The sequence below is a fragment of the Hyperolius riggenbachi genome, chromosome 2 (assembly GCF_040937935.1).
Source record: "Hyperolius riggenbachi isolate aHypRig1 chromosome 2, aHypRig1.pri, whole genome shotgun sequence".
NCBI classification, from domain to species: Eukaryota; Metazoa; Chordata; class Amphibia; order Anura; family Hyperoliidae; genus Hyperolius; species Hyperolius riggenbachi.
The window spans coordinates 356,283,092-356,304,769 of record NC_090647.1 but is presented as its reverse complement, the minus strand read 5'-3'; positions in this window follow the sequence as shown (position 1 = coordinate 356,304,769).

The following is a 21,678-nucleotide window of genomic DNA, read 5'->3' as shown; positions in this document are numbered from 1 at the left end:
ATTAAATGCATTCTTTGGAATTCATGCCAGTAAAATCACATAAACAGTGACATAGTTATGTTAGGTTGAATTGTTTTGCTGCCAGGGTGTTGTCTAGGCTTGTGTTTCATAAGCCATTGTTTTTCAGCTATTGAGAAATAAAGGAAAGTTATCAAATCAAAAGCTCAGTGACCACAGGAAATATTTTCAAAGCCCCCAAATCAAATGTTTTAAATAAGCATGACAATATACTAATGCAAACGTTTCCGAATAGAGTACCAGGGGAAATCTACTACTAATCTAAGTCAAAAGGACAGCCCTATAAGGTACTAGAGGTCAATAATTGTAAGGTACACAACATATAAGATACAGGACACGTGAAGAAACCTCCCCACATGGGTCAGTGTGGGAGGCTAACATGCTCTACGGGTGTGCTCGGGTTCTCGCTGATCCCCCATCTCCCTAATATGTGATTCATAGGGAGGAGTGTAACTGTCTCACACACGTTGGGCTGAGCAGTGAGAGATGTAGGTCAGTGTAACCAATGGGTGAAGAATCACTGCCCCAGTTGGACACAACATGGCCCTGTGAAAATTCTACTTCTCACTATACTGTGGGAATAACATAAGAGGTGCAAATATATACAGTGACACCAGTTTTTACATGTTTGGCCCTGAAAGGCTTCATCAGGAAAAATAGTGTACAGTGCAACAATAAACAATAGAGACATAAGACCCCCACCAACAAAATTCCCAGCAGCAACAGCCAAGTCAGAGGTGAGTTGCCAAAGGAAGTTCCAGGTTAAATACCTGTGATACTGCAGGTAGATACCCCCTACTGGGTGTGGTCCTACTCCACCCTTGTGTTGTCCAATACATGATGCAGGAAACTACATGTGTGTAGTAAGAGAAACCAGGGAGACCCTACAGGCATGTAGTAAATCTGTGAGAGAGATGCAAGTGTGCATACTAAACCAGGTCACATGACCAGTCTGACATGACTTCCTGGATACAGCCTGGCTGACAAGGTCACATTACCACTTTGACATAACTTCCTGGATACAGCCTGGCTGACCAGGACACATTACCAGTTTGAAATCACTTCCTGGATACAGCCTGGCTAGACCAGATCACATGACCAGTCTAACATTACTTCCTGGATATAGCTTGATTATTCTGGATACCCATATCGACACCAACGGTGGCACAATGTATCAAATCCATTTGTATAAATACACATATACATAGCCTGATATGATAGTGTGTATTGCAGGAATGCCCTACATAGAGATCTCACCTGCTGGTGGTTTTTAACCCATTCAGGTTCCGTGGTTTTCACGTGAGAAATGTTCACCTCCCATTCATTAGCCTATAACTTTATCACTACTTATCACAATGAACTGATCTATATCTTGTTTTTTCCGCCACCAATTAGGCTTTCTTTGGGGGGTACATTTTGCTAAGAGCCACTTTACTGTAAACGCATTTTAACAGGAAGAATAAGAAAAAAATGGAAAAATTCATTATTTCTCAGTTTTCAGCCATTATAGTTTTAAAATAATACATGCCTCCATAATTAAAACTCATGTATTGTATTTGCCCATATGTCCCGGTTATTACACCGTTAAAATTATGTCCCTATCACAATGTATGGCGACAATATTTTATTTGGAAATAAAGGTGCATTTTTTCCATTTTGCATCTATCACTATTTACAAGTTTAAAATAAAAAAATATAGAAATATTTCATCTTTACATTGATATTTAAAAAGTTTAGACCCTTAGGTAAATATTTACATGTTTTTTTTATTGTAATGTTTTTATTTTATTTTATAGTAAACATTTTATTTGGGTAGTTTTGGGAGGGTGGGGGGTAAACAATAGATTTATAATGTAAATGTGTGTTCATTTTAATTTATTTTTATTTTCAGTTGTAGTATTACTTTTTGGCCACAAGATGTTTGTTTACATGATGTCACTCTAAGCGTAACACACGCTTAGAGTGGCGCATCGGGGAGGGAACGGCCAGAAAAGGCGCAGCTTCAGAGAGAAGCAGTCGTTTTTTAAGCGGGGGAGAGGAATCAGTGATCGGGCACAATAGCCCGATACATTGATTCCCTGGCTACCGTATCCACGGCCGGGAGTGCGTGTGCACACGCGCGATCGGCCGCGGGAGCGCGCGGTAGCGCGCATGGTTCCTGGACGTAGTTTCTACGTCCAGGAACAAAAATAGGTTAATGTTGCGATCGCTGCTGTAGTAAGATGAAATGGGCGAGGAAAGGGGGCGTGTATGCAGAGCTGCTCCCTCCGTGTGCAAGCGACTATAGGTGGTATGGTGAGTGCGGTGATGCAACGCAGTGTGCATCATTGTGATGACGCCTGGGCGCTGTTCACAGCAGGAAATTGTGCCCGGCATCACCTGTCATGGATAATGAGGCATGGCCACTGGTAGCACGTAGTTGCCCAGTAACAAGACGTGTACAAATGTATGGAAGCACCCCTCCAAAGCATGAAATAAATTGACTGCGCATCACACCGGAGCATCAGAGGGAGCGGGTACCCCTAGTCAGTTCCATCCCGCAATCTCATACAGTACGTGCCTGAATGGATGGATTTGCTTGTTAAGGCTAATACAAATAGGACATCCAGTGGAGGGAAGGTGAAGATTCTGATATAGAATTTCTTATAATCTTATTATCAGGAATTCTATATATGTATGTCATTATATATAGCATGTCATATATAGTAATGTAATAAGAATTATTCCATAATATTTTATATAGTTAAGTGGATAGTATATGGGAATATATACTTAAATATCATATATCAGCTTATGCTCAATTTTAACTGTTTTCCCCAGAGACGGTCAGAGCTGGCATGTATATTTTAGTTATAATCATTAACTCTTAGGCCAGATACTCAAGAGCTGTAATTACTGGGAAAACATTTTTGGATCATAAATGGTTGTTCTCAAACAGAGTCATAACTTATTGTTGACCAACTGAATTTGCCCAAAGAGCTAGTCTTGACCAGTTTTATGTATTAAGGAATTAAAAAAAGGAACCTTTAATGAATTGTCAACATAGTATTGAACATGATATTAACAGGTCAATAGGTTATTCTTTTATTTTTGAATAATATATCTTATACGAGTGTGCCCTCTGCTGGAGGAAAATACACATCCAGAAATAATGTCACATGATTTATATAAAGCTGATAGTTAAATGAGCTGGTTAATTAGAAATTTGAAAGAATACACCCACCAACTCCAATTGGATCTTAGTTAATCCGTGGAGGTTGGATTATTGATAAGAGGAAACATAAATTAAGAGTGCAGGAACACTTGAGGAAGATAGTCTCCTATGAAAAACACACACTCTCGACCTCAGAAAGAAGAGATCCCAGACTCTCACGCCCTACCAGCCTTGAGGCCACTCCCAGATCGGGTTAGCAGTGCAGGCCTGGAAGGATTCCTGATTTAATTTTATTGGTAACTATACATTTTTAATTACATCAAAGCCAACTAAGTTAGGGGCTTGGATTGTCAATGATTCTATACCTAGTATAGAATACCCTGAACTTGTGACCTTCCTGGAATTGCAACTAGGAATATCCGTGTTTGATTTGGGTTCATTTTTCTCTACATTTTTTATTAATGTATGTTTTTCCTCCAAGCTTATAACTTGTTAGAGAGAGATTAAAGATAAAGATTTCATTTACAGATCAGGTCATAATTGCATAATATCATATATCTTTTTCCTTTGATTTAAAATCAGATTCTTTTTATAAAATAAGTGTTTACAGATCAGTAAACTTTAAACTTGTTTTTTATATTGAAGTTTGTAGACCAGCTAGATCTGCTTCCATATTTTTGCTTTGTTAGATTGTGCATTACAATCAAGCCTTGCAAATAAGATAAAATGTCTGCCATCTTGTGGTTACACAGCCTATTGTGATTGTTTGAGTTTATTGGTTAATATCTGTGGTCAACTTTGCTCTGAAGTGTATAGTCAGCTTATACCGAGAAGTACCTTGTGATTATTAATATTTGGTGGTTATTGTTTGATACGTATTATGTGATTTGTAATCATTCTGACAACTTTTATATATTTAATAAATTAATTATTTTAAAAGTAAAGAGTTGTCCTGACTTTTCACTCTTTGTACCAGAAGCTTGGGAACCTATTTGTACCAGAAGCTTGTTTGCTATTTCAATTGGCCTGGCACTGCTATTGGCCTGAGGAAGTGGGCTCAGACCTGTGAAATGCGTTGCCTGTGCTACCAACAATAAAATCTTTTGTCCCTACAAAGATTTGTCGTCCTTGAGGTAAGCAACCTTAAACCTTTATCGGTTTTAAAACTGCTTTTAAACGCTTTTATATACCACCAGGGCGCCTCTTTAACCACTTGAGGACCACAGTCTTTTCGCCCCTTAAGGACCAGAGCCTTTTTTTCTATTCAGACCACTGCAGCTTTCACGGTTTATTGCTCGCTCATACAACCTACCACCTAAATGAATTTTACCTCCTTTTCTTGTCACTAATACAGCTTTCTTTTGGTGCTATTTGATTGCTGCTGCGAGTTTTAGTTTTTATTACATTCATCAAAAAAGACATGAATTTTGTAAAAAAAAAAGACTTTTTTAACTTTCTGTGCTGACATTTTTCAAATAAAGTAAAATTTCCTATACATTTGAGCGCGAAAGTTATTCTGCTACATGTCTTTGATAAAAAAAAAACATTCAGTGCATATTTATTGGATTGGGTAAAAGTTATAGCGTTTACAAACTATGGTGCCAAAAGTGAATTTTCCCATTTTGAAGCATCTCTGACTTTCTGACCACCTGTCATGTTTCATGAGGTGCTAAAATTCCAGGATAGTATAAATACCCCCCAAATGACCCCATTTTGGAAAGAAGACATCCCAAAGTATTCAGTGAGAGGCATGGTGAGTTCATAGAAGATTTTATTTTTTGTCACAAGTTAGCGGAAAATGACACTTTGTGACCAAAAAAAAAAAAGTTTCCATTTCTTCTAACTTGCGACAAAAAAAATGAAATCAGCTACGGGCTCACTATGCTCCTCTCTGAATACCTTGAAGTGTCTACTTTCCAAAATGGGGTCATTTGTGGGGTGTGTTTACTGTCCTGGCATCTTGGGGGTGCCTAATTGTAAGCACCCCTGTAAAGCCTAAAGATGCTCATTGGACTTTGGGCCCCTTAGCGCAGTTAGGCTGCAAAAAAGTGCCACACATGTGGTATTGCTGTACTCAGGAGAAGTAGTATAATGTGTTTTGGGGTGTATTTTTACACATACCCATGCTGGGTGGGAGAAATATCTCCGTAAATGACAATTTTTTATTTTTTTTACACACAATTGTCTATTTACAGAGATATTTCTCCCACTCAGCATGGGTATGTGTGAAAATACACCCCAAAACACATTATACTACTTCTCCTGAGTACAGCAATACCACATGTGTGGCACTTTTTTGCACCCTATCTGCGCTAAGGGGCCCAAAGTCCAATGAGTACCTTTAGGATTTCACAGGTCATTTTGCGACATTTGGTTTCAAGACTACTCCTCACGGTTTAGGGCCCCTAAAATGCCAGGGCAGTATAGGAACCCCACAAATGACCCCATTTTAGAAAGAAGACACCCCAAGGTATTCCGTTAGGAGTATGGTGAGTTCATAGAAGATTTTATTTTTTGTCACAAGTTAGCGGAAATTGATTTTAATTGTGTTTTTTCACAAAGTGTCATTTTCCGCTAACTTGTGACAAAAAATAAAATCTTTTATGAACTCACCATACTCCTAACGGAATACCTTGGGGTGTTTTCTTTCTAAAATGGGGTCATTTGTGGGGTTCCTATACTGCCCTGGCATTTTAGGGGCCCTAAACCGTGAGGAGTAGTCTTGAAACCAAATGTCGCAAAATGACCTGTGAAATCCTAAAGGTACTCATTGGACTTTGGGCCCCTTAGCGCACTTAGGGTGCAAAAAAATGCCACACATGTGGTACCGCTGTACTCAGGAGAAGTAGTATAATGTGTTTTGTGGTGTATTTTTACACATACAGATGCTGGGTGGGAGAAATATCTCTGTAAATGACAATAGTTTGATTTTTTTTACACACAATTGTCCATTTACAGAGAGATTTCTCCCACCCAGCATGGGTATGTATAAAAATACACCCCAAAACACATTATACTACTTCTCCTGAGTACGGCGATACCACATGTGTGACACTTTTTTGCAACCTAGATGCGCTAAGGGGCCTAACGTCCTATTCACAGGTCATTTTGAGGCATTTGGATTCTAGACTACTCCTCACGGTTTAGGGCCCCTAAAATGCCAGGGCAGTATAGGAATCCTACAAGTAACCCCATTTTAGAAAGAAGACACCCCAAGGTATTCTGTTAGGAGTATGGTGAGTTCATAGAAGATTTTTTTTGTCCCAAGTTAGCGGAAAATGACACTTTGTGAAAAAAAAAAAACAATACAAATCAATTTCCGCTAACGTGTGACAAAAAATAAAATCTTCTATGGACTCATCATACACCTAACAGAATACCTTGGGGTGTCTTCTTTCTAAAATGGGGTCACTTGTGGGGTTCCTATACTGCCCTGGCATTTTAGGGGCCCTAAACCGTGAGGAGTAGTCTGGAAACCAAATGCCGCAAAATGACCCTTGAAATCCTAAATGCACTCATTGGACTTTGGGCCCCTTAGCGCAGTTAGGGTGCAAAAAAGTGTCACACATGTGGTATCGCCGTACTCAGGAGAAGTAGTACAATGTGTTTTGTAGTGTATTTTTACATATAACCATGCTGGGTGGGAGAAATCTCTCTGTAAATGACACATTTTTGATTTTTTTTAAACACAATTGTCCATTTACAGAGAGATTTCTCCCACCCAGCATGGGTATGTGTAAAAATACACCACAAAACACATTATACTACTTCTCCTGAGTACGGCGATACCACATGTGTGACACTTTTTTGCAGCCTAGGTGCGCTAAGGGGCCCAACGTCCTATTCACGGGTCATTTTGAGGCATTTGTTTTCTAGACTACTCCTCACGGTTTAGGGCCCCTAAAATGCCAGGGCAGTATAGGAACCCCACAAGTGACCCCATTTTAGAAAGAAGACACCCCAAGGTATTCCGTTAGGTGTATGGCGAGTTCATAGAAGATTTAATTTTTTGTCATAAGTTAGTGAAAAATGACACTTTGTGAAAAAAAACAATAAAAATCAATTTCCGCTAACTGTTGACAAAAAATAAAATCTTCTATGAACTCGTCATACACCTAACAGAATACCTTGGGGTGTATTTTTTCTAAAATGGGGTCACTTGTGGGGTTCCTATACTGCCCTGGCATTTTACGGGCCCAAAACTGTGAGTAGTCGGGAAACCAAATGTCTCAAAATGACTGTTCAGGGGTATAAGCATCTGCAAATTTTGATGACAGGTGGTCTATGAGGGGGCAAATTTTGTGGAACCGGTAATAAGCAGGGTGGCCTCTTAGATGACAGGTTGTATTGGGCCTGATCTGATGGATAGGAGTGCTAGGGGGGTGACAGGAGGTGATTGATGGGTGTCTCAGGGGGTGGTTAGAGGGGAAAATAAATGCAATCAATGCACTGGGGAGGTGATCGGAAGGGGGTCTGAGGGCTTGGCAGAGTGATCAAGAGCCCACACGGGGCACATTAGGGCCTGATCTGATGGGTAGGTGTGCTAGGGGGTGACAGGTGGTGACAGGAGGTGATTGATGGGTGTCTCAAGGTATGATTAGAGGGGAGAAATAGATGCAAGCAATGCACTGGCGAGGTGATCAGGGCTGGGGTCTGAGGGCGTTCTGAGGGTGTGGGCGGGTGATTGGGTGCCCTAGGGGCAGATTAGGGTCTAATCTGATGGGTATCAGTGACAGGGGCTGATTGATGGGTGGTCAGTGGGTGATTAGATGGCAGAATAGATGTAAACAATGCACTTTGGAGGTGATCTGAGGGTAGGTCTGGGGCAATCTGATGGTGTGGGTGGGTGATCAGATTGCCCGCAAGGGGCAGGTTAGGGGCTGATTGATGGGTGGCAGTGACAGGGGGTGATTGATGGGTGGCAGTGACAGGGGGTGATTGATGGGTGATTGATAGGTGATTGACAGGTGATCAGTGGGTTATTACAGGGAAGAACAGATGTAAATATTGCACTGGCAAATTGATAAGGGGGGGTCTGAGGGCAATCTGAGCGTGTAGGCGGGTGACTGGGTGCATGCAAGGGGCAGATTAGGGTCTAATCTGATGGGTAACAGTGACAGGTGGTGATAGGGGGTGATTGATGGGTAATTAGTGGGTGTTTAGGGTAGAGAACAGATGTAAACACTGCACTTGGGAGGTGATCTGACGTCAGATCTGCGGGCGATCTATTGGTGTGGGTGGGTGATTAGATTGCCTGCAAGGGGCAGGTTAGGGGCTGATTGATGGGTGGCAGTGACAGGGGGTGATTGATGGATGGCAGTGACAGGGGGTGATTGATGGGTGATTGATAGGTGATTGACAGGTGATCAGTGGGTTATTACAGGGAAGAACAGATGTAAATATTGCACTGGCAAATTGATAAGGGGGGGTCTGAGGGCAATCTGAGCGTGTAGGCGGGTGATTGGGTGCCCGCAAGGGGCAGATTAGGGTCTGATCTGATGTGTAACAGTGACAGGGGTGATAGGGGGTGATTGACAGGTGATTGATGGGTAATTAGTGGGTGTTTAGAGTAGAGAACAGATGTAAACACTGCACTTGGGAGGTGATCTGATGTCGGATCTGCGGGCGATCTATTGGTGTGGGTGGGTGATCAGATTGCCCGCAAGGGGCAGGTTATGGGCTGATTGATGGGTGGCAGTGACAGGGGGTGATTGATGGGTGATTGATGGGTAATTGACAGGTGATTGGCAGGTGATTGGCAGGTGATCAGGGGGGATAGATGCATACAGTACACAGGGGGAGGGGGTCTGGGGGGGGGGTCTGGGGAGAATCTGAGGGGTGGGGGTGATCAGGAGGGAGAAGGGGGCAGTTTAGGGTTAAAAAAAAAATAGTGTTGACAGATAGTGACAGGGAGTGATTTATGGGTGATTAGGGGGGTGATTGGGTGCAAACAGGGGTCTGGGGGGTGGGCAGGGGGGGTCTGAGGGGTGCTGTGGGCGATCAGAGGGAAGGGGGGGCAGGATCCGTGTGCTTGATGCAGACTAGGGTGGCTGCAGCCTGCCCTGGTGGTCCCTCGGACACTGGGACCACAAGGGCAGGAGGCAGCCAGTATAATAGGCTTTGTATACATTACAAAGCCTATTATACTAAGTACATGCGGTGATCCGGGTGCTAGTAACCCGCCGGTGCTTCCGAATGGCCGGCGGGTTACAGCGCGAGGGGGTGGAGCCAGTCGCCGGCGGCTGATCGCGTCACGAATGACGCGATAGCCGCATAACCACGCCTGCCACCGCCTCCGCCGATGGGCGTTTTGCGGTCGTTTAGGCCCAGTCTTTGCCACCGCCCATCGGCTGGGGGCGGTCGGCAAGTGGTTAAACCATTTAGTGCTCGCTATAAGAACTTAAGGTTGGGCGTTTTAATATAACAAGACTCCTCCCATTATTTTTTTGTAGGAGGCCTTCGTTTTTTAATTTATACATATAGTTTTAGTTTATATAATCGTATCGTATAATGCCTGACAAGAACCAGAATTAAGACTAGAACTAAACTAGAAGTGATCAGAAGGTTTTTTTAGGGTTTAACAAAGTAATCCTTCCTTGAGTTTTCTAGCATTAGAAGCAAGGCCCTCTACAAATAAACCTGCCTGGCTTCTGACCACTCCAAGGATATCAGAAGCGAGAAAAAGAAGTTCAATCTAACTTATCTGGGGCTTCTTCCAGCCCTCACAGTCCACCAGGTCCCTTGCTGTGGTTCTGATCCACTCCACTGTGCCGCTGCCCCCTCTGAAGATCTGAAAGACACGCTAAATTGTGCTTGCATGGCCCTTGTCATGTGCCTTCTTGATCATGCTCCCATAGCATTCTGCACATGTGCAGTTTGCAAAGATCTAAACTGTGCAATCACAGAATGCTCACCGCTATGGGAGTGTGATCGTGAAGCGCTTCTTTAGCAATGTGGATGGCAAGGGTCTCTTTTGCAGATTTAGTTTTACAGAAAGAGGTAATGGTATCTCAGGGTTTATGTACTGTTTGAGCCAGCTCACTTCTCTTAATGGTGGATGGAGGGAACAGATTGCCAGGCTTACCTATACAATAGTGAAAGAGTCTTTTTCAGAGCCACTTGCATATATTGACACAGGAGGTTTGATTTACAGGAGCTTCCCCTGCATCTCTTGATAAAGCGGCTTGAATGCCACAATACCGGTAGAGTTGTCCGCCAGGGGCTCCCTCCCTCCTCTCCACTTGGATCCTTCCCAATGGTGCGGATATAGTATTGCCTCTTGTTTTACACTTCAGTGACTCTGGGATCATAGTCGCCTCTATTCACAGCACTTTATCACTTTATACTGCATTACTTTGCACATTTATGTTTATTACTGTTGTATATGCACTGTATTTTGCACAGACTGTTCTCTTGCCCTGTATGGTCTGTTTGGACCCTTCTTTTTTTCACTTTCTGGCATAATGCTATAGAACCCGGGTTCTTCACCTGATGGTAGCTCTATATCAGCACTTCAGGTGACTGCTTTATATCATACCCATTTATATGATGATTATTCATGTACTATACGATTCATAAGACGGTTTATCACAGGTCCAGTGGAGTGGTTCACATTTAAATGCTTTTAATTACTGATAGTGATTTTGTGAAATATGTTAATAAAATTGTGATACCCTTTTCTCATATATATGTGTGGTGCTGTTTTTGGGCCATATAGTTCTACATATTGTTGTGGTTGCCGTTTCTAGGCCTAAGCACACACTGATTGCTGGGTGCAGAGATATTTCTTTATTTGAACTTGCATATATTTGAGAAGGTTTTACTTGAAAAAAAAATCTCTGCACAATTTCAAAACGTTTTAATGAATCAAAACACAATTGCTTAAATACATTGCAGTCTCACCTGCCACCCTCAATTATGGGGGGTTCCACTGTAGTTCTAGAAGTGGAAATAAACATGGTGGTGATGTGGACATTATCCTCTCAGATAAGTGCTTCAAGCCACTCACTTCTATTCCTTCTCTCTACCTACTATCCTTTGAAGTCCATGAAGTCCGACTATACTCTTCCTCTAACCTCCAAATTGCACTCCTCTTCCGCCCTCTTGGTCCTGCTTCTGTTTTTTTCAATCACTTCTCTGCATGGCTCCTCCAGTTCCTGTTCCTGATTTTAACATTCCTGTTGATACCAATAATTCTGTTGCTGCCAAACTTCTGTCACTCACCTCCTCCTATGGCCTGTCTCGGTGGTCCACTGCTCCAACTCACACTGATGGCCATACACCTGACCTCATATTCTCTTATCTCTGTTCTATCACTGATTTTTCTAATGTTTCAGTCACTTCCATTATTATTAACATTATAATAGTAATATAAAATGTCTTCAGGGGAAGGCCTTGTGTATAGAGATTATAAGGCATAACACATACCTTTCCAGTTATTATTTTACAACAAATTCAGCAAAACCTAAACTCCTATCACTTAATTTTATCTCTATTGTGTTTTGCAAACCTAAGTAACGTTATTTTATTAAAGGACAACTGTAGCGATAGATATATTAAGGCTGCCATATTTATTTCCTTATAAGCAAAACCAGTTGCCTGGCTATCCTGATGATCATCTGCCTCTAATACTTTCAGATAAAGACCCTGAACAAGCATGCAGCAGATCAGGCGTTTCTGACATTATTGTCAGATCTGACAAGATTAGCTGCATGCTTGTTTCTGGTGTGAGTCAGACACTACTACAGCCATATAGATAAGCAGCGCTGCCAGGCAACTGGTATTGTTTAAAATGAAATAAATATGGCAGCCTCCACATACCTCTCACTACAGTTGTCCTTTAATACAAATGTCCATTTAATTTTGCTGTTAAATCTGCAGAATGTATTGTCTCTGTATCCTGGGGGCTGCCATCTTGTTGAAAATTACATTACTTGAACCTCCCTTTTATGACCCTAAACAATTATTATTTTACCTCTGACTGTTCCTAAGATAATGATGTTTACATTAAAATGTAGAAAGATGAAGGGGGCATTGCAAAGAATAGGCCACTGCTGCTGACTGAGACAGAATAAACAAGGCAAGATGTGAGGATACTTGCGGAATGAGACTACTAGGAGGCCAGATAAAGTCATGTATATAATCCTGGTTCAGAGGAGAAGAAACCAATACTGTAGTTTGAATATAAATAAACCACAACAAGAGCTCTGGTACACTTTGTCATATGAAATTATCTTAGTACACAGCAATAGTGTAAGAATTCCATTTTATCCCAGTACCATTGTGTCTGACAAAACAGCTTTGTCTGGTTCTAAAAATATGCAGTTTAGTTTAAGTTTAACATTTTAACTTGATCTTGATTTTGAACTAAAACCAACAGGCTCAGCTGCAACAACATAAAATAACTGACCTCTACATAACTAAGTTGGGCAACTGCTCAGCAAACTAGTACCAAACATGTCTTAATCTTGGTTATCTAGAAGTGGAGGCAAACAGAGGATGGCATCAGTTTTCACACCTAACTGTTTTAAAATGTATTCATGACAAATGACTAGTTTAGCAATTATAATTGTGTACTGTAAAACATAATTTTAATGGAAATCACAAAGAAAAAAATAAATCTAAGCAAATGTATCATCATCAGGTATTGTGATACCTGTAACATAATTAATTGAATTCCTTTCTTCAATAAAACATTTGAAACTAAAATGTATTCACAGTAGGAAGGTGAGAATCCATTTTTTCAATACAGTAGGGACATAGTCAAATCACCAGATGCTAAGTTTAGGAAAAAAAAACAGGAGTGAATTTTTTTTAAAGTCTTTTGACACTCAGCACACTTCTGAACAGCTTTAGTTACCTTATTAGCTTTTACAAAGAAAGGTAGCCTTTCAGCACAGGAGTCCCGTGATGATGGCCTGGAAATATAAAACTGCTTCAAGTGCTCCAGAGAAGCCAAGAATACAGTCTAGGAAATCCATTCTAAAGTGATGATAATTTTATAATTCAACCACACTCTGGTCACGATCCTGTATTACTGAGAGAGTATCTGTGAGCAATTACACAGTTACTTCCAGCATATTTATGGTCAAGGCTGAATGAAAAACACAGTGAAAACTCAATCTATAAGACAAACTACTACTACCGTATATACTAGTTTAAAGTGCTGGTCTAGACTTTATAGTGAATGCATAAAATTATTTCCTATCAATGCACAGTCTGATTATGTGATTATATTTTACAAACTGGTTTAGTCAACAGGTTGAAATTCAAATTTAAACAAAACTGAGCACATGCATGCTAATGTTCATACACATGGTTTGTGATAATACATCTGGAATTTACAATGTAATTTCTGGCCATTGCTAGGCTCCCAGCAATGAACCCAGTGACTGACAGCTACTAGTTGGCAATGCTACGGCTACTGTATAATCAAACATGCGAGGATGTTTTGTAAAACATTTCCCCGACAAAAATGCACCTGCAGTCCCTTCACCGATCCCTCTCCAGCATATAGGCTGCAACTAGCCAGGAAGGCTGCCCATGAGAATTGGTCTCAGTGTTCCTGAAAAATGTCAAACTTCATGGGTTGTAACATTGGGTGTTCTTTAAAAAGGGTTGGAACCCCCCAACTTGCAATGCACTCTCCCAGTGTTAACAGCAAGATACTCATTCCCACCTCCAGTGTAATTGTAGTGGTAATTGTATATGGGATATGTAGAATATGAAAGTTGATTCTAATATAAAAGGGCTTCAGATAACCATGCCCACCCAAGTAAATAGATAAAAGGTGAAATTTATATCCCTTTACCCTTTATTGCTAAAAAAAATTAAAGGTTAAAAAAACTAAAAACACAGACTATGTAAACATTTTTTATTTTTTTTTATCTGTAATCCATCTGCTTTTCATCTGTAATTTGTCTGTTCTTCATCTGCTATTATTCAGCCTTGCTTGAAGAACAAAGCCATTGTTTTTAATTGAGACTGTATTTGCGTAATTCCAAACATAGAAATATGCTGTTTCTTGACTTAGGCTGGATTCAAAGTTGTCCATTGCATAACGCATATGTTATAAAGAGTGTGAACTGCAATTGAGACTGGACATTGATGAGTAATGGGATCAGTTACACTACAGTACTGTGAACAGGCCCATAGAATTGTGTGGGCAGTGAGTTGAAATGCAGCATTTTTCTGCAATGCAATTGACCGATCAATGACCACTGTGAACTTGCCCTGAAGGTAGTTTTGTTTTACTTCTTTATAAAGTAGAGGAAAACTGCAGCTTTTTGTACCAGACCACTGTGCTCCACATTGCAGAACTGAGCAAGGTAACCCACAGCCTACTTATATAAACATGACATTTACACCATAATGCAAACGTTTTTCGTGATGTATGTAGGGTGTTTTCTATAAATAAGTTGTCTTTAATTGACAAAGTCCAGTCATATGATATTCTAAACATCATGTGACTTGACTAAACAATAAAAGGGCCAGGGAATACCCAAGATGTTTTCAATTTTGGGAATGACTGAACGACAGCAACTGAGATGCTACCACAAGCTCTTTAGGAGTTCTTATTGATTTACACAATATCATTTAAAAATAGTTATGCTGCCATCTTTGAGTAGAGGTGCCCATCCTATCTTTATTAATACCATGAACAACATTTTTGCATCAATATTAATGTAGTTTTATAATAGGAACCTAAGTTTCACTTTGGCAGTCTCTTTAACAGAACAGAAGGATTAATGTCAGTGCATGATACATAGATACTGTTATGTGGTTGCCTTTAACAACCTGAAACATAGCGTTTTATGACTCCATTTCTAAAATTATCACTGTCTTCTCCCAATCAGTGCTCTTTTCAGGGGGCTGTCCAATTAAGCATGGTTATTTTTTCAGTAGCTAACTGGATTTTCTTTTAATGTGCCTTAATTTGCCATTCCTGCCTATTCTCAGTATCAGTGCATGGTCAAATGAAGTCAAAGGTTAGGAATAAATACACTTGCTCCTAAATATATAACATCTATTCTGCCTGTTGTTTTCACTAAACTACCTCTTGTTTGCTAAGCTGCCTTGTAGAACTCTAAAAAAGACATGTCTTTTATTAGTCAACTAACTAGTATTAAATTACTTTCTCCCAAAAGGCTCTGTTCTGCCCTTTAGTTCCTATTCAGTATGCACCATATTGCAAGGCTTTCTTGTTTGATGACTATCACTGATATCTAGCTGTTGAGATCACATGGCCTTTGGGGCATATCAGATGCCCTGTGAGGACTAACAGTTCTTTTGTGTGATTCTTAAGTTAGCAAAGCTCAGCTGGAGCACTATGAAAAGCTCTACAGATATGAAGGGAAGAAACAATAAGTGACTGGGCTTTCCATAAAGAGGTATCATTTACCATTTTTATGTAATAGTTTTTTTTTGTGCAAATTATTTTTATTGAAGATTTTGATATTAAAAGGTATTAGCATAACATGGTAATAACATCATCAAGAATTGAAAAAAACAGTTTCAACAATAAGGAACCGAAACAGAAACTCGTTACAATAAGTTCAAAAATTGACATTAACAAGGCGTAGACAATCCTATGGGAGTATAACCTCCCATATTATCCTCATGCCAAGAGCGTACAGCAACTTGAGATAAAAATATCTTAGATCTTTAAAAAAAAAAAAAAAAGCTTATAGAATACCAAATATTATATAGCAAACAAAAGCAACCTGTTGAACTGCGTGTAATTTTACTGGTATATGCTGGTAATAGATGAGAGATCAAATTGCCTAAACTCAGTCGCAGAGGTCTTTGTCTACAGTTTTCCTGACTCAGACTTGCGACCTAGGGAGATGGTCATTCAGAAGGTTAGAAAGGGGTGTAGGTGTGTGTGTGTGTGGGGGGGGGGGGAGTGTAGAAGCAAACCTGGAGAGTGAGTTAGTATCCATCTTGTATTAACCCAGGCTAAAATTTGGTGAAGTAGGGAAGCCCAGTCCCATTTCCATTTATCTTTCCACATATTGTGATTATCTTTACGTCTGAGTAGGCGCTCCATTTTTAGATTTTGGTGTACTAGATGAATAATTTGAGATATTGAGGAGGATTGGGGTTGGTTCCAATTGGAGAGGAGTAATTGGCTGCACAAATAATATGAGTGGAAGCTAAGCTAGGCGTAAGTTAGGGTTAAATGTATCTATACCTATATGGAATAAAGCTAATTTGGGGAATACATGGCCCTTTGAGCCTACAATAGAGGTTAATAATTTCTCTACATTATTGCAATAGGGTTTGAATATTGGGCAGGACCATAACATATGGTGGAGTGTGCCTATTTGGGAGCAATTATGAAATAGTTTTATAAATGAACACAAGCTATTCTTGCTTCAATATATGGAAAATGAATACATCCTAATGAGTAAATCATTTAATAGCTAGTTCAATATATGATAAATTATATTCTAGATGTGCACATTTGTTTTTAGTACACAACAAATTGGGTGCTGGAGATGGGTATTATAGTTACATAGGGCAGCACGGTGGCGTAGTGGTTAACTCTCTTGCCTTGCAGCGCTGGGTCCCTGGTTCGAATCCCAGCCAGGGCACTATCTGCAAAGAGTTTGTATGTTCTCTCCGTGTCTGCGTGGGTTTCCTCCGGGCACTCCGGTTTCCTCCCACATTCCAAAAACATACGGATAAGTTAATTGGCTCCCCCCTAAAAAAAATGGCCCTAAACTACAGTACTTACACTACATAATATAGACATATGGCAATGGTAGGGATTAGATTGTGAGCTCCTTTGAGGGACAGTTAGCGACAAGAAAATATATATATATATATATATATATATATATATATATATATATACATATATATATATATATATATATATATATATATATATACACTGTACAGCGCTGCGTAACATGTCGGCGCTATATAAATACTAAATAATAATAATAATAATAATAGTTAGTTTGGTTGAAAAAAAGACATCCACCCATCAAGTCCAACCAGACCAGTATTGGTTAGGTGTTTGCTGTTTGACTTGTACTTTGGCTGAGCTAAGCTGTTTTCATCCATAGTTTTGATTCTGCTTCTTTGTTGTTTGCCTAACCCTTACCTATAACAACTAAACACAATTTCCGATACCTAGACAGTGAGGACCTGTTCCTAATAATGGTTCAGGGCTCCTACTACCCTACACATGTATCCATGAATAAATTATCTGTCCAAACAAAATCTCAAATGCAATGAACAAGTTTATTAGGGACATATCCCTTTAAAAAATTAAAACACAATGTATTTTAAATCCCCCAACATTGCATGTAAACAATACACCTCCCAGCTTACTCGTTGTAAAATCAATGCCAATAATAGATGTTATCTCAACGGGAGACCTAACGGAAAAAAAGTCCTAGTGCTACAATATAAACTCACATAATGGTGCAACAGGAAAACCACAAACCACCCAATGAACGCGATACTGATGCAATAAATACATTACTGCTGTCAGAACAAGCCTCCTCCTCCTCCTCATAACTGCTGTTGTCAACACCACCCCCAGCCAGAAAAGAGCTAACATAATCTTGCACTATGTGCTTTCTCCATTCTCGATGGTTAAGCACTTCACTTGTTTGAGAAAGTTGCATTAGGTCTTGCCAGGCATCCAGAAAATCACCCCTGCTAAAAGGTTGGCTATGTGCGGCCTGTTACTACTTTTTTTTTTTCTTTTCTTTCTTCTTTTAGGCTCAGCCTCGCTGTCCGGCTACTTCCTGATTAAATTTAAGGCATCCGCCTTAGATTCAGGTGATTCTTGCATCATTGCCTAAAGAAAAAAATTACTTTTCGTGGCCCGATATGTTATACCTTTAATAGTGATACTTATTTTTGATCATCCCCCACCCCCCGTTCAACTTTCACACCCCTCCTTACCACTAAAAACAAACAAACCCAACCATACCACATTCATACCATAACAGGCTATACCGAGATCCTTCATCCCATCCGAAATACAGTATAGACCCTGACTCAGTGTTATGTTTAACTATCATCCAAAGGGAGGGCATTCCGCATACTATCCCATATTTCGCTACCGAATCTATCTGCATTTATAGAAGCTTCTGCGGGAGCATAGGTGGCACTGTCACATACAATCTCCATTTCTCTACACCAGTCGTGAAAGTTAGGATTTCCCCTGCCCTTCCAATGCTTAGCAATTATCTTTTTCATATAAAGAGAGCCTATCTCCTTTAAAAAAACACTTTCTCTATTTTCTTCCATTTCTGTTATGCTAAATATTACACTGATTAAAGAGAGATCAAAGCTACTGTCAGCCACTATCTTGCCGAATTTAATAAAAAGTTCCCATAGAGTGCAGATTGAAGGACAGGACCACCACATATGCAGCTCTGATCCCCCCGACCGGCCGCATCTCCAACACGAGGCATCCGCCATTGGCCTAAAGAGTCCCGCTCGTTTTGGTGTTAAGTACCATCTTGTTATTATTCTGTATTGTAACCATTGGATATCCGGATCAGGGATTTTCCATAGGGCCGACCAAATTTTGGGCCATTTTGTAGATATAGAAGTTTGCAATATATGCTCCCACTTGTAACAATATGAGGGAAAATCATATTGGTCAAGGAATTGCAGTGATTCATAAAGCGTGGACAATATTTTGGGAGGTCTTTTATTCAGAATTAAGAGTTTTTCAAAAACGTTCAGCTCCCTTTTAAATGGTCCATTTTTGTTTATAAAGCTCTGCAGTTGAATGAGGCACCAAGACATCGACTTTTGGGGTTTATCTAAAATCCCTTTTATCCCTAGATCCCTATTACCATTAACGTGAATTAGGCGGGACTCTAAATCCAGGCCATTCCCAGAAAACCAAGAGGCTGAAGATGCGGGCGGAAAGCCTGGGATGTTTCTCAAGGCCGTCAGAGGAGACAGACCATCTCTTAACTGCCATTTTTTCATAAGCCAAACTAAGACACCTAGAGTTGGTTTAATCAAAGGGTGGGTTGACGTCACCCACAACTTACGTACAAGTGCCCGTTGCCAAGTAAACAACAGTCCAAGATTTAGTTCCTCCTTTTCCAAAATTGGCCATGTTTTTCCTCCTGATGCTGTACAATGTTCTCTTTTCCAGTCTATTATCCTAACCAATTGTATTCTTCTATAATAGACCAGTATATCGGGTGCCGCCAACCCACCCCCGGTCCTACTCCTACAAATTGTCCTATAACTTAATCTACGTGGAATTCTTGCCCAAATGAAGTAATGCGGCTGCCACTACTGGAGGAAGTTTACAGTGTAGATTGGGGTGGTAGGAGCTCCACACACAGCAAGTTCCATAGTACTCTGCAAACTAGGTCCAAGATGGACAAGCCCTATAGTATATTTAAAAGGTATAACTTTATTGAATAACTATTAAAAGGAAATGGATCTTTCCATGAATTAGTAGAACAAGCAGGGTGTACACCTACAAATCACATATGCTGTGTCTCTGAATTTGTCACTAAAAATAGACTGTGGAGGCCCAGGTTGATCCCTCACCACCCCTATACACACAGGCAAAGGGGGGGGGGGTCACTATATCCCAATCTCAAGTGATACACATTTGGCTTGTGTGAAATTCAAAGGAAAGAGCCAAGCCATAAGCAGGGGTTCTATGTACCAGCCAAAATAAGCTCTCTCCTCCTCACCCAGTGATTGAAAAGGTGTATCCACCCAATTACAGGCTAGGCTCAAATCATACTAGTGCTAAAATGTACAATGCAACCCACATAAAACTCACATAAAGTCCTTTAAATGAGCATGGCCCATATTCTCTGAACTCTCCCCACCTTTTCTCACCTTATCAACAAATGTGTGTATTTTTAAGATCTCACAGGTAAGTTGGCTTCCAAGTCAGTGGTAGGGCCCCTTTCGACTGGAGTGGACCTCAGCATGGTGAAAAGGGTCTGTTATGAAATGCCTTTGCTTGCAAACCATGTTTGAAGTGAACATCCTCTATAGGTGTAACTGAATGCAAATTACGCAAATAGTCAAACTAAAGGTAAATTTCATGCAAGTTGTTTATATCAATACTATAGTTCAACCTAATATTAATACTATAGTTCAACCTATTAAGTGTAGTTAAACATCTCCCTTAATTTTTATGTGTTATTTTGGTCAGTTTAGCTCTTGCATAATTTGGTACTGCATTGTGCTCTTAATTTGCTGACAAGCTTCTGCAGACCATTTATAAGGCAGGTGCTGTTTGGAAGTACATTTACCTACTGTGTGTTTTTTGTATGAATTGGGGGAAGAGGTTTTGTGAGGTGGGGCCTTTGTGTATGGTCCCACCAGGTGGTGAGAGCATTTTGGGAGCTGTCTGCGCTGCTCCTGCCCCCCTCCCCCCACCCGAGATGTGTTTTGCAGTGTGGGGACCCACGTGGTGTGATTGCCCAGGGCATCACCAGTATTGCGCACCTCTGTGTGTAATTTTGAAATTCCAAAGCTGAGTTGGCTTCCAAGTCACATATTAGTGGAAGGTCTTCTTTCGACTTGAGTGGGCCTCATTGTGGTGAAAGGGTCTAGTACGGAATGCTTTGCATGCAAACCATTTTTTATCAATACCAGAGTTCAAACTAGTATGTGTAGTTGAAGGTCCCCCTTAATTTTGAGGTATTATTGGGGTCAGTTCAGCCCTTGCATATTTTGATACTTCAGTTTGAATGCACACAATGTGCCTTTAATTTGCTGACAGGGTTGTTCTGAAGACCATTTATAAGGCAGGTGCTGCTTGGAAGTGCTCTTATCTACATAGGCCTCGATTCATAAAAGTGCTGTCGGGAAGGTAACGTCGAGCGGGGAAACACCGCTGTCGGTATTTCCGCCTTCAGGGTGGTAATTCATAAAAATTTTGCTAGTTGTGACAGGCGTGCGGAGATATTCCGCTGTAGGCAGGCGTTAGGCTGTCGGGAGACATGCGGAAACAGGAGAAGCAGGCGGAATCCCTCCGTGCGGTGTTCTCTCTGCAGCTGTTTGGGAGGTCTGTCCCATTCACTGCAATGTATTCCGCACGCTTCTCGCCACATCAGAGGTAGCGGTAATACCCGTCCGCATACCGCTACCTCTAATCTTTATGAATTGACATTTGTTACTTTTGCTATGATAATCACCGCGCAAGGCGGTGATTGATCACTCTGCTCACGAATGTCAGCTTTTCATGCGGAAAAAGCCTTTATGAATACAGATTTTGCTGTGTGGTCGGTAAAGTGAGCCGTTTTCAGCATTTACGAATGCGGGAATGCTTTATGAATCGAGGCCTTAGTGTTTTTTGTATGAACTGGGGAGGAGCTTATGTGGGGAATCTGCTTGGTGTTGGAGCAGTTTTGGATGTTTCCCCAGGTGATGTGAGAATTTTTGGGGGCTGTCTGCGCTGGGGTGTGTTTTGCAGAGTGGGGTCCTGGACAATGTGAGTGCTTGGGGCCCCACTTGTATTGCGCACCTCTGTATCAACTGAAAAA